The sequence below is a fragment of the Curcuma longa genome, chromosome 1 (genome assembly GCF_044706935.1).
Source record: "Curcuma longa cultivar G26 ecotype Majalengka, Jawa Barat chromosome 1, ITB_CL_G26_1.1, whole genome shotgun sequence".
Taxonomy (NCBI): Eukaryota; Viridiplantae; Streptophyta; class Magnoliopsida; order Zingiberales; family Zingiberaceae; genus Curcuma; species Curcuma longa.
In genome coordinates, this window is record NC_133861.1 from 23,774,744 (window position 1) to 23,786,996 (window position 12,253).

Here is a 12,253-nt window from a genome sequence, read left to right on the forward strand (position 1 = left end):
GGAGCATCTGACTACGACCTAAAGACAACCGTCTGCGCAAAGAAAGATCATCTGAAACGCTATCGTCACGTCGAGGAGCTACATCAAAGTCTACTCATTTTGTCGGTATAACTTATGCTTTATATTTTTATTCTTAATTTCTAAGTCGGTATCCATCTTACCGATTGTATATTTTTGTAAAGCGCTTAACTCTCTTTGTAAGACGGGAGTTACTTAGTGGATTGCCCGTCGGAAATGATCTTTTAATCGTGGTCCTTGGAGTATCAGCCTGTGGTTGTGAACCAAGTAAAATCTATATATATTTGTGTCTTTTCCACTGCCTTCTCTATTTCATATATGTCAATTTTTATGAGTTTATCAAAAGTGTGAAAACACAACGAAAATGTTATTCATCCCCCTCTAGCGCTCCCAACGATCCAATAGTTGATAGAGGCTCCCTCAAGTGAATAGCCACCTTCCCTAAATTGTTTCACAGCACCTTTATAACCATACCGAATAGGGTGATAAAGCAAGTATCGAGCAATTCAAAGAATTCAGGCGACTTCAGGAAGGCTTTCTTTCGATTCATCCAGTGTCCTTTTTCATTGGCCTTATAGTTGGGCAAGTCCTCTTTGGCGCATTCCTACTTGGAGGCTAGTAGTTAACTCTTGCTTCTCTCTTCTATTGCTTGCATATCGGCTGCCTCGCACTCCGCCTTGGCAATCTCTAGTTCAGCTTGGATAGTGTTCACATAAGCCAGTCGCTTGGAGAGGTTGCTCAATTGCTTAGACAAGCAACTAGATTCAGCCTTGGCCTCTACCAATTCGCGAGCTTAATTATCTACCGATGCATTTTATACATGCATTTGGTGGAAATTCTTAGTCAAGTGGGGAACTCGAGTAACAAATTCCCGCAGGTGGGCCAGAAGTTGTAAAGGGAAATCGTTAATCACAAAAGAACTAATAGTCTTCTCAAAGGAGGCATTGTTACCTTGATATTAAAAATATATATGCTAGCTGCAAGTCTTGATAGGGGAGGTTTTGTGTTGTATCTTCCTTTGTGGGTTGGATGTTAGCTAATATGTTGCCTCGGGGAAGAGTTTCACTCTGGTGAGGAAGTCTATACTCTAAGGTAGTGCCCAAAAGTGGGGGAGAACTCGGGCTAGAAAGGAAGCAATTGTAGTTTCTTAGAGTATGAGAGTTGGTTGTGTAGATGTTGGACTAACTGGTTAAGCACAAGGCAGTGAAAGTTAAGATTGTAATATCCTGGAAATTTTAAGGTTAGAACTAACCAATTAAAGGCTAAATTTTAATTAGTTCGAATTAAGTAGGTTCATGAGGGAAGAGAGTTTTGTCAAAATCGACGTGATGAGAAGATTCATTTTGTAAAGATGAATCAAATAAAACTTGTTTGGGTCAAATCAGATTTCGTTTGATAAGTAAACCAAGCGAATCAAGATTAAACTCGATTTGTTACAATAAACCCCAGATTTTTAAGCCGGTTTAGTCCAGACCCAAACCCCAATTTGAGAAGTTACTGTTACTCCTGAAAAAAATAAATAAATCATGATTATATTCTCCGCGATTCCGCCGCTCGACCCCGACCCCGTCCCTGCTCCTCCGCGCGACCCGCGACGTTAACGCCCACGTCCGACGTTGGGATTCTCGTGGAGGAAGGGCTATAAAGGTGGCAGCTAAAACCCTAAACCCTGGTCCCTCTCTTCCTCCCCGTGATTTTCCCTGCCTCGCGTCACATCTCCTTCCCCGTGTGCCCCTGCAATCCTCAACCGGCGCCGCTTGGAGCCAACGCCACCGACGCTGGAACGCCTCCCTCCTCCTTCGATTTACGCCACCGCTGCCGTCCGATCGACGCTGCCCCGAACCAGCACCACCCGTCGTCTGCCGCGTGGAGCCAGCGCCTCCTGCCTCGATCGTCATTGCATAACCGTCGCGCCACCTCTGCCCGACGCCGCTGTCGTCGCATGGAGACGTTGCGCAACGCCGCCAACCACCGCCGCTTTGCCCCCTCCTCTGCCCGACGCTACTGCCGCCAACAAGGGCAAGGTAAGTTTTTATGTTCTATGGGTTCAGTGAGATTAGGATTTAAATGTTATAGGGTTTTATGGGTTTTGCATTTAGTTTTTTTGGTCGTTTTGAGTTCTTGATGTTTCATCTATCATTCTTACAGTTGAAGAAAGGGTGTTACGGTGCACTTGCCAAATTTACCCATTATTTGAATGAAGTCACATGAAGAGCTTCGATCTTCCAAAATGTCAAATAAGAAACAGAATGAATGCAAACATAATAGATGCACGATGAAGCAAAGCACACTCTAAGTTTCAGAAGAAATATGTGAAATGATCAAGTTCAAGTAGCATACGACCGTGATTGATACGGAGAGATTCTTATTGCGATGATTCATCAATCAGGATTATCTCTTGCTTGTCCTTAATTCTGTTGACCTTATGAATCTCTATATTATTACTTGTATGAACATTTGGTTATCTAGCAATTAAGACCTATTGTCTATGCATGTTGATATTGGTTATTATTACCTGATAATGACATCATAGTGCATGATGACGATTGTAATTCTCAATGTTGTCGATATATCGTCATAATAGATGGCATGTACGCAGCCGGGTCAATATCTTGTGTCCTCGTCATCGTAGAATGGTGGTACTCAGAGTATGGAAGTGATACTTGTAGAGGTACTTAGAGAGTATGGAAGTGATACTTGAGGACGAGTATGAAGGACAAACATTGACCATGGCATGTATGTAGTTATACATGGCTACCTACTATTTTGTCACCAGACTACTTTGTTGTAAGGCTGAAATTATGGCAGTGTGATGTCGGACACCCCCAGCGTCATATATACGTGACTAGGACGAGTGTGGCAGTTGCATCATGTATATGCTTGCATTATGTGCATTATATAGGTAATGGACCGTATATAGATGTTGCATTTGGTTGTATACTTGGTTGATCCTTGGTTGATGCATTTGGGTGTCATTATCATTTATGTCATGCATATGGATTATGATAGTTTATTCACTATTAGTGTTGATCACTAATTGATTTCTGTTATTCATTTATATATCTTGTATACTGTTGTTCATGCACTGTCTATCCTAATTATCCACTGAGTATTTTGTACTCACCACTCAGACCCTGGGATTTTCTGTCTCCCCATGTAGAAGATAGAAGATTACTGTTGATGCCAGAGGAGATATGCCGATTATGTCATCTCACAGCTGGAGGAGTATTATGATTTTGTGGTTTTATGTTGTATGGATCTGGATTTAGATTGTATCCATTTATATGGATTTCATCGTGAATGTTATCGTTATGCATTGTTGTAGATGTGGGTATGCATGCACTACAATAAATTTGACTTTCTACAACGCGCAATTAAGCTATCCGTAGCGCACATTGCATGCTGCATAACTCCAAGATGTTGAAAGTTATAATTCATCCGCAGCGCGCGGGGCGCGCGCTGCAGAAAGTTGCATCCACAGCAGGCGGGCGCGCGCTGCGGAAAGTTGCATCCGCAGCACGCGGGCGCGCGCTGCAAAAAGTTGCATCCGCAGCACGCGAGCACGCGCTGCGGATGTAATTTTCCATAGCGCACGCCCCGCGTACTGCAGAAATTATATTTTTAAGATATAATATACCTATATACATAAATACAAATAATATAACCTGCTCAAAGCTATAATATTTATAATCCAATATACAAATACCACATACAAATGGAGCTCAAACAATGTGCATATATATCAGAAATAATCATCTACATTTAGTTAGATAAAACAATCCAAACAAAAATTCATTTTACTACAAACAGTATATGATCAAATCTATATCAGTCAGACAAAACTATAAACATTGATGCCAAGTGACTGTGCTTCCTATTGCATCCTCAAGAAAAAATATCTCTTTGTTTGGTCGGATTAGCTCCACCTTCTCCACAAAGACTCTATCAATCCAAACTTTCCAATAAGATCCACCAAGAGGAACATGATGTACTTTTCTTTTGGATCCATGGATGCAATTCGACCTTCTGCAACAGCTCCATCAACAGACCAATGAAGCAGCTTACATTTAGCATTAACACTGATATCTCCAACACTCACCTTCTTTAGTTTTGACTATATAACAATAAAAAGTAATTAATGATTAAATAAATTTTATAATAGAGCATGCTATAAATAATAAACGAAAGTATAATATTGTATTAAGATAGTTACCTGAGCTGCAACATTGCTATCGCCACTAATATAATTTCCAATACCGCTACCAATGCCACCACTAGCAACCTACTTTTACAAACAAATTAGTTATTGTTAGTCTAATACAAAAGAAATAAGGTAGAACAATTTCTTACATATTGAAAGGAACAACTAGAGGAGAAAAATAAAAGTCTAATACAAAAGAAATAAGGTAGAACCATATACAAGTCTGTGTGCATTCAGCTGCACAAGATTAACTCAAAACCAAAAGCAAGCCGGCAAACAATCAAAGTGTGGAAAGAAGAAAATCTAAAACAGATAAGAAATGCATAACCAGCAATAAGTTAATTTTCTATATATGCAATAACATGACAGCTGAAAGAAACAAAGCAATAACCATTTAGATGAAGAAAAACAAACATCAACTTATTGACTTTTCCATGCTGTAACAAGCTAATTTTTCATTTTACACCATCTGACATACAAACATTTCCACCATCAATTTCTTATAGATCTATGGGTCAGAAATTAACTAGTATGTCTTCTTATACATCAAGCATCCTTCATGTGGTTTAAGACATCATAAAGGGAGAAGGTTTCAATTGCTCGTAATTGGTTCTTATACATCAAGCATCCTTCATGTATGGACTTCTGTTTTCAACCAAACACATGAACAGAAGAATGTGCATGCATGAAGAAAAACTTGAGTTGATCATCCTCCATTGTTTTGAAACCATTGCTTAGGGTAAGGAACTTTCTGCAATTAACTAATGAGGCATCATAAAAAAATCAATACAGGACCATGTAAAATTATATAGTTTTTTCTGTAAAATTATACAGGACCATGAGAGTTGCAACATTATAAATACTATGAGAAACAGAAGGTCTAAGCAGGACCTTAGCCATCTTGCAAAGAGAGGGGAAACGACTCAAATTTGATGATGGAAAAAAAACAAGTTATTGCAAGTAATGGCGAGAGGAGATTAATGAAGATCTTGCATCAAATTCAAAAACAGAAAAAGATCCTTGTACAACTTGGTTTAAGAGGAATAACTGATGGGGGTAAACTTGATCATCAGTTTTAAAGGTCTTGGATGAACTACAGGTGCAGTTGGTCTTTAGAGATGCAAATTTATGGAATGTTACTCTTTCTTTCTCCTCTCAGCTGCTTATTCATAGAGTACCATTTTCCTCCTAAAATTCAGCAACAAACTATCAACAATAATTCAGTGGCACACTTATCAATAGGGAGAGTGATAAATGGTTCATCGTTGGTGTTAATGAGATGGCCAAGCCCAAGATGGGCACTCATATAACTTGTGTTCGCATGAAATGTGATTCTATATAGCAATAATGTAAGAAAAAAACTTTACAGTTGGTGTCATAAACAGTCCTTTAACTAATTGCAACCAAAATAAACAAACAAAAATGACATGATAATAGGACTCAAATTCTCGAGCAGAGTAATGGATACTAGTTGCTGACCCTGCAAAGGAACAAGAAGAGAGAACAAAGGGAACCTTCAGCAAATCTAGAGGGTGATATAGGCAACAAGAAGCAAGTCTCAAACATTACAAGAAAAGCAGAACGGAGACCAGTCCACTAGTAAAATTAACATAAGAGAAATTTAAAAAATAAGCATTCTAAAGCATCCAATTCCGCATTAGAAAAAACAAAAAAGAAAAAAGAAAAGAACAACAACAACATTTGATCTTCTTCAGGAAAAAGAAGAAAAAGAAAGGCTTGACTTGTACCCGCGATATGGAGACGGCGGCGCAGTACATATCCAACTTCTGCTTCAGCAGCGCGGCGTACTCCACGGGATCAACCCAGTCAGCCGCGGAATTAGACATGTAGGCTAATTCCTCAGAGCATATCCAACCTCAAGCATGATCGGAGGGAGGTGCCGCTCCAGGAGCATCGATCAAATGAAATTAAAAGATTCGATTTGATGAGAAAAATAAAGAATAGATCAAAGATAGTTACCAGCTATGATATTGATCTGCCGAAAGAGATAAACCCTAGATAGATTCGAAAAGAACGAGGCGGCGTCGGCGATGGCTGGATGCTCTACTTTATAGTCGGATGCAAGGACTCGTCTGTCGAGTCTTGCGCTAGGTCGGAGGTCGAGGCGGGTTGCCGGAGACGGAGGGGCAGAAGGCAACGACATTGGCTGCGAGCGACGACGACGCTGACTCTAGGCGTGAGACGGCGCAGTGCATCGTAGGAGTAGGCAAAGCCATGCGGGTGACCCAAGAGAGAAGAGCGAGGGAGGAGGAGAATGTTGGGGCAATTTTGTCCCAAGTGATTTGGATTTTGATGTTTGGCTAAATCAGTTTAAGTTAGGCAATATTGGTGATCTAACGTGTGTGAATTAAGCTCACAGGAAAGTCTAGGTTGGAAGACTTGACAAATGGTGAAGTCCCGGAGGTGCGACCTCTTGGCAAATGGTGAAGTCCCGAAGGCGCGGCCTCTTGGCAAATGGTGAAGTCCCGGAGGTGCGGCCTCTTGGCAAAGGAAGACTTAGCATGTGACCATAGTGACCTAGATGAACTTAGGAAGGCTAGAACCGTTGCATGTGACCATAGTGACCTAGATGAAATAAATAAGGAAAATACAAAATTAAAGGAAGAAAATGCAAAACTGAAGACATGTTTAGAAAAGTTCACATTAGGATCATAAAAACTTCGATCTTCTCATGTATTTCCGGTATTCCCGAGTAAGAACCTCTTATTCTCATGTATCCCCGGGAGAACCTCTAGGTCTTGTCCCCGGGCAAGAAGTACTCATCCTTATGCGTTCCCGGGCAAAAGAACTTGTCCCGGACAAGATACACATGGTTTCCCGGGATCCCGATAGAGAGCTTAATCGATCAGACATATGGTTTAGTCGGTCAAGCATGCTTAATCGATCAGGTGATTGATTAAGGTAATGCTTAATCGATCAATGGATCGATTAAGCGTCGCTACTCGATTTTCTCAAAAATGCTCTTAATCGATCATGGAGTCGATTAACCTTGTCCTTAATCGATTGATCAGTCGATTACGGTGGATTTCATGGGATGTCTAATTTCTCACAGAATGCTCTGTGATTGATTACTAGATCGACTAACCAACTAACTCTTGGTTAATCGATTCACCTATCGATTAAACTAAGGTGAAATCAAAACTCATGCAATCTGATCACTTGGTTAACCTGGGTCTCACCCGAGGTAACTGTATTGGATCATGTATTCAGAGAACAGACTCCCAAGTCTACTCTGACAATGATCCAGTCCGAAGACAGGCTACCATGCCTTCTCTGACCATAGTCCGGTACAGAGAACGAGCTACCGAGCCCTCTTGACCTAATCTGGAGAACGAACTACCGAGCCCTCTCCCACTTCATCTGGTCCAGAGAACGAGCTACCGAGCCCTCTCTGACCTAGTCCGGAGAACGAGCTACCGACCCCTCTCCGACTCTATCCGGTCCAGAGAACGAGCTACTGAGCCCTCTCTGAGCTAGTCCGGAGAACGAGCTACCGAGCCCTCTCCGACTTAGTCCGGAGAACGAGCTACCGAGCCCTCTCCGACTCCAACCGGTCCAGAGAACGAGCTATCGAGCCCTCTCTGACCTAATCCGGAGAACGAGCTATCGAGCCCTCTCCGACTCCAACCGGTCCAGAGAACGAGCTACCGATCCCTCTCTGAACTCATCCGTCATCGGTCAATCTGAATATATTGACCTTAATTCTTATCCAACTAAAATGAACTTAAATCTGTGTCAACATCAAAACAACAATCGGGACAAACTGTATCAACAAATTTATATTCAATTTTTAGTTTTATTTGGGTTGTAATGATGTCATAAGCTTAAAATAACTAAGTAGACTACATAGGTCTTTACTAAATGAGCTTTTTTTTAGTCTTTTAGGATTTTTAAGTCACCCTATAGCTATAAATAAAGGAGGTGACCGCCACATGCATCTTTTGGCATATTTTCAATATAAAGCATGGTGCAACTCTCGTTTGTTGATTCTTCATTGAACTAGAACTTATCAAAACATCCCCTTGTAGCGTTCAAGGACTTATCAACCTCCATCCCAAGGTTGTGGCATCTTTCTTCTTCCTCTATATTAAGGTTCGATTTTCTTATGTATTGGGTCAAGGTTCTATTTAACCTTCTTATCGATTTAGATTTTTTTTCTTCAATTCGTTATGGGTTTTTGAGTTGTTTCTCTCATGGGTTTTCATCAATCTACAAACACAAATATGTGCATCTGTTAATCAAGATTAAGGGCATCACTGAACATATACAAATTTGGACAAATAAGGCAACTCAACTAAGACAATGATAACATTGGGCATCTGAAATCTTCTCCTCTTACAAAGGCATATGTGGTGGACTAAATTAAACAATGAACTATACATTCGGTGTCGCCTTTCCCTCGTGTAAATGATCCAAAAAATCAAAGATAGCATATCGTCTGTATATACCATTACAAGACCAATATAAGTCCATGCATTATATAGTTTGAGGCCGGGACAATTGTTCTCATTTAATGACTTAATTGGAAATGTTTGATGAAATAGTTAAGAAAATAAAAAATTAATTTTATTTCTATGGTTTAGGGCTTCAGTAGGTGGAAGGCATTTTGGGAAACAAATACTATATAGTGGGCTTTTTTAGTATGTATTAAAGTGAAATGTATGGTTTAATAAATTTCCAAAAAAATCCAAATCTTGCTCACTTGCCAATAGACCAAATAACTAACATATTAGTGATTTTCTTGATTTAATGAAAGCAAAAGAATAACTATTCCCTTTGTAATAACCAAATAATGGTTGTGAAAATAAGTAGTGTGAAGTTCTTCAAATAGGGTACAGGATAAGGAAAAAACAAAGAACCGTATGCATAATATAATTTCACTTTTCCTCTTTGTCCCCTTTAGAAGCTTCCCCACCTTCATCTTCATTATCCAAAGAAAATGGGATAGTAACAAGATTTCAAGCTCAAGATTATAGTTGCATCAACAGAAGAAGAAAAAAAATTCTAGATCAAAACTATATGATTGAGACCCACATATTGTTCATTGGAGCTTCATCTTCACACCATGTGCAATTTATCTGACAAAAATAATTTATAAAATGTCTTATAAACTCTCAGGCATCAAAACTGGACATTGATCCAACTGGATAACCAGAAGCACTATTTGTTATGTGTTACATATACCATCCATCTGCAATACAAATATGTGCATCGCTTAATCCAAATTGAGGACATCACTGAACATACACAAATTTGGACAAATAAGGCAACTCAACTGAGACAGCAACATTGGGTTTCTGAAATCTTCTCCTCTTACAAAGGCATATGTGCTGGACCAGACTGAGCTATGAACTGCTTGCTGTACATCTGGTGTCGCCTCTCCCTTGCGTAAATGACCCAAAAAATCAAAGATAGCATAACGGCAGTAGATACCATCACAAGACCAATATAGGTCCATGCACTGTATAGTTCGAGGCCAGGACAATTGTTCTCACTTAATGAACTAAAGGTATCACGCACAAAAGTGCAATCTGCTAGCTGAAGGAGGAAAGGTCCATATAAGTAAAGTCCTTTGCTTACATTTGTTGCTGCTGTCATTTGATTGTATATGCCTGGAGTAAGTCGACCAACTGTTGTGCAAACATCATTACCATTTACTGATATGATTTCACATATGTAGCTTTTCCATAACTGCATCAGGAAGTTTGAACAAAATGTATGTGGTCATTTGGGGCTTCTCAATTAACAACCATAACAGCTATCTTGTCTTGCATTAATACTTCAAGAAGCATAGGCATACTCCACTTAGATGTTTACTTACCGTAGATGAGTTATGGAAGTCAACCTCCCCAGTGGCACACGCACGAGTACTCATGTCGGGGTTGTATGGATTGCATAGTGTGGGCACCAGCGGACCAGATTGATTGTAATAGAGAGGTGCTAGAACAGGAGGGAAGTTTCCGTTGGAAACATTGCTGATGGCCTGATTGACAACATTCACAATCTGGAAGGTAACTTCCTTGCTTCTGTACATTGATTCATTGGCAGTAGTAGCATCAACACAGGGAAGAATGTCATCTAGAGCTGTGTGTGAATGTGGATGATCAACCCATTGATCCATCGCGACACATGCATCTCCGACCACACTGCCAAACAAACAGTTGGTGTTGGATTCCATTTGAAGTTTTGACTTAAACGCAAGATAAACCAGCGAGTAATGACTACATTCAAGCCATCTGTATAATTCTCTACTTACTTGTGCAGAAGAAGAAAAACACCACATAAAATAAATGTGCCTGCTACAAGGATCCATCCAACAAGTACTAACCTGCATAGTTTTTACAATTTTTTTTTCAAGGCCCTGTCGAATAGCAACTTGGCCAAAAGATGATATAACACGAACAATATGGTGAAGAATTACTTTCACATACATTGACACAAGGAATTGTAGCCCAAACATGGAGAAAACTGCGAGTTAAACATAGAAAAATTGTTAATTTAGTGATCCAAAAAATTGAAGAAAGGCTAAAGCTTCACAATTATAGGTGTGCTTACGGAATCCAAGGAACGCCAAACCTATCATGACTGCCGCAATTATAATCAGATCCAATCTCCTGCAATGCACAAGATCTCAGTACAGTAAAGTAGATCGAAACTACACATGATTTGGATTAAACATTGTCCTGCAAAGGAGATTGTTCGACGCACACTGTATCGAGCACAATCTGAATTTTCTTTGAATTCTCCATCGTCTTACTAGAGAGTTCGTTAGCTGATGAGTTGAGTTTCCTCTGAATAGTGTCGATCTTCATCTGGACGTCAGCTGGAAGGAAGACCTGATCGACTCCGACCTTCTTCGCAGCAGCCAAACTGCTCGAGAACTTGTGGAGATTATCAGCTGTCAAGTTCGCTTGACCCACCACATATTCCAGAGTTTCTGAAGTGCTATTGTGGAACATCCCCTGGCCTTTATACAACACGCCGGATCCAACGCTGAGTTCATTGTGTGAGTTGAGTTAGATCGAATGTGACTACAAGTATAAGCAAGAAGCAATGTTGGGTTAAGAAGTTGGATTGTACATGGCAGCGCAAGTGAACAAGATGAGGAGAATAAGAGATAGCGCGTAGGCAACGCGAGAATACGAATGGTTTCTTCGTCGGCAGAAGCAGAGACAGCAGCAGATGAAGAACAAAACCAAGCCGAATCCGAGAAACCAAGCTATGGAAATGGCGAAGAGCGGAGCGGCAGTAAAACCAACAGACTGCAAATTCAAGCAAGAACTTTTCAAGGAAGATTCAAACGACGATACACGAGGGAAAAAGTAGAACTGACAGCCCAGTAATGCTGATCGCTGATGTTCCAGCCACCGGTGTAATGCTTGTATCCATTCAAAGGGTCTTTCCTATATGTCCTTTCGGCAGCCAATATGAAGGTGCTGTTCTCCACCGTACCGTTCTTGGTCGCCGGAGCTTCGGCAACCAACCTTCTTAGTGGACCCAACCCATTCTCTTGTCCTTTACCTGCTTGTCGACGCAAATTTCCCAACCAAGCGTTAAAATTTTTTTTCTGCCCATCAAATTCCCATCGTTGCACAAAGCTTCAAAAGTTTTGCATGAAAGAATCACGTTTTTGCTTCCAAAATGCAATTTTGTTTTCTTTCCAAATCACAACAGAAGGGAGGAGAGGATCACCTGATGCCGATGCTTGGGCAATGGAGGAGGGAAGGACGAGGAGCCCGAGAAGCGTAACAGAGAGAAGAGCGCCAGGTAATGATGCCATGCCTGTCCGGGGCTGGTTGCTCAGTTCCCGGAGAGGCATTGGGTTGGCGAAAAAGTAGAAGAAGAAAAAAAAAAAAAAAGAAAGAAGAGGAAGATCGCAAACGACGACGTCTGGATTCCAAAGCCAGCCGATCTTTTGTTGCGTTATATAAGTAATAATTTCTGGCGTTGTTGATGCGATGGTTGCCATGGCTTCCGGGTGCGTGTTAAAGAATCTGTGGCTTTTATTGCTCG

At 40.6% G+C, this 12,253-nt stretch overlaps 1 pseudogene; it reads right to left on the minus strand.

The window, feature by feature from the left end:
• Window positions 1-9,511: 9,511 nt before the first annotated feature.
• LOC141826529 (uncharacterized) lies at window positions 9,512-12,020 on the minus strand (annotated as a pseudogene).
• Window positions 12,021-12,253: the final 233 nt, after the last annotated feature.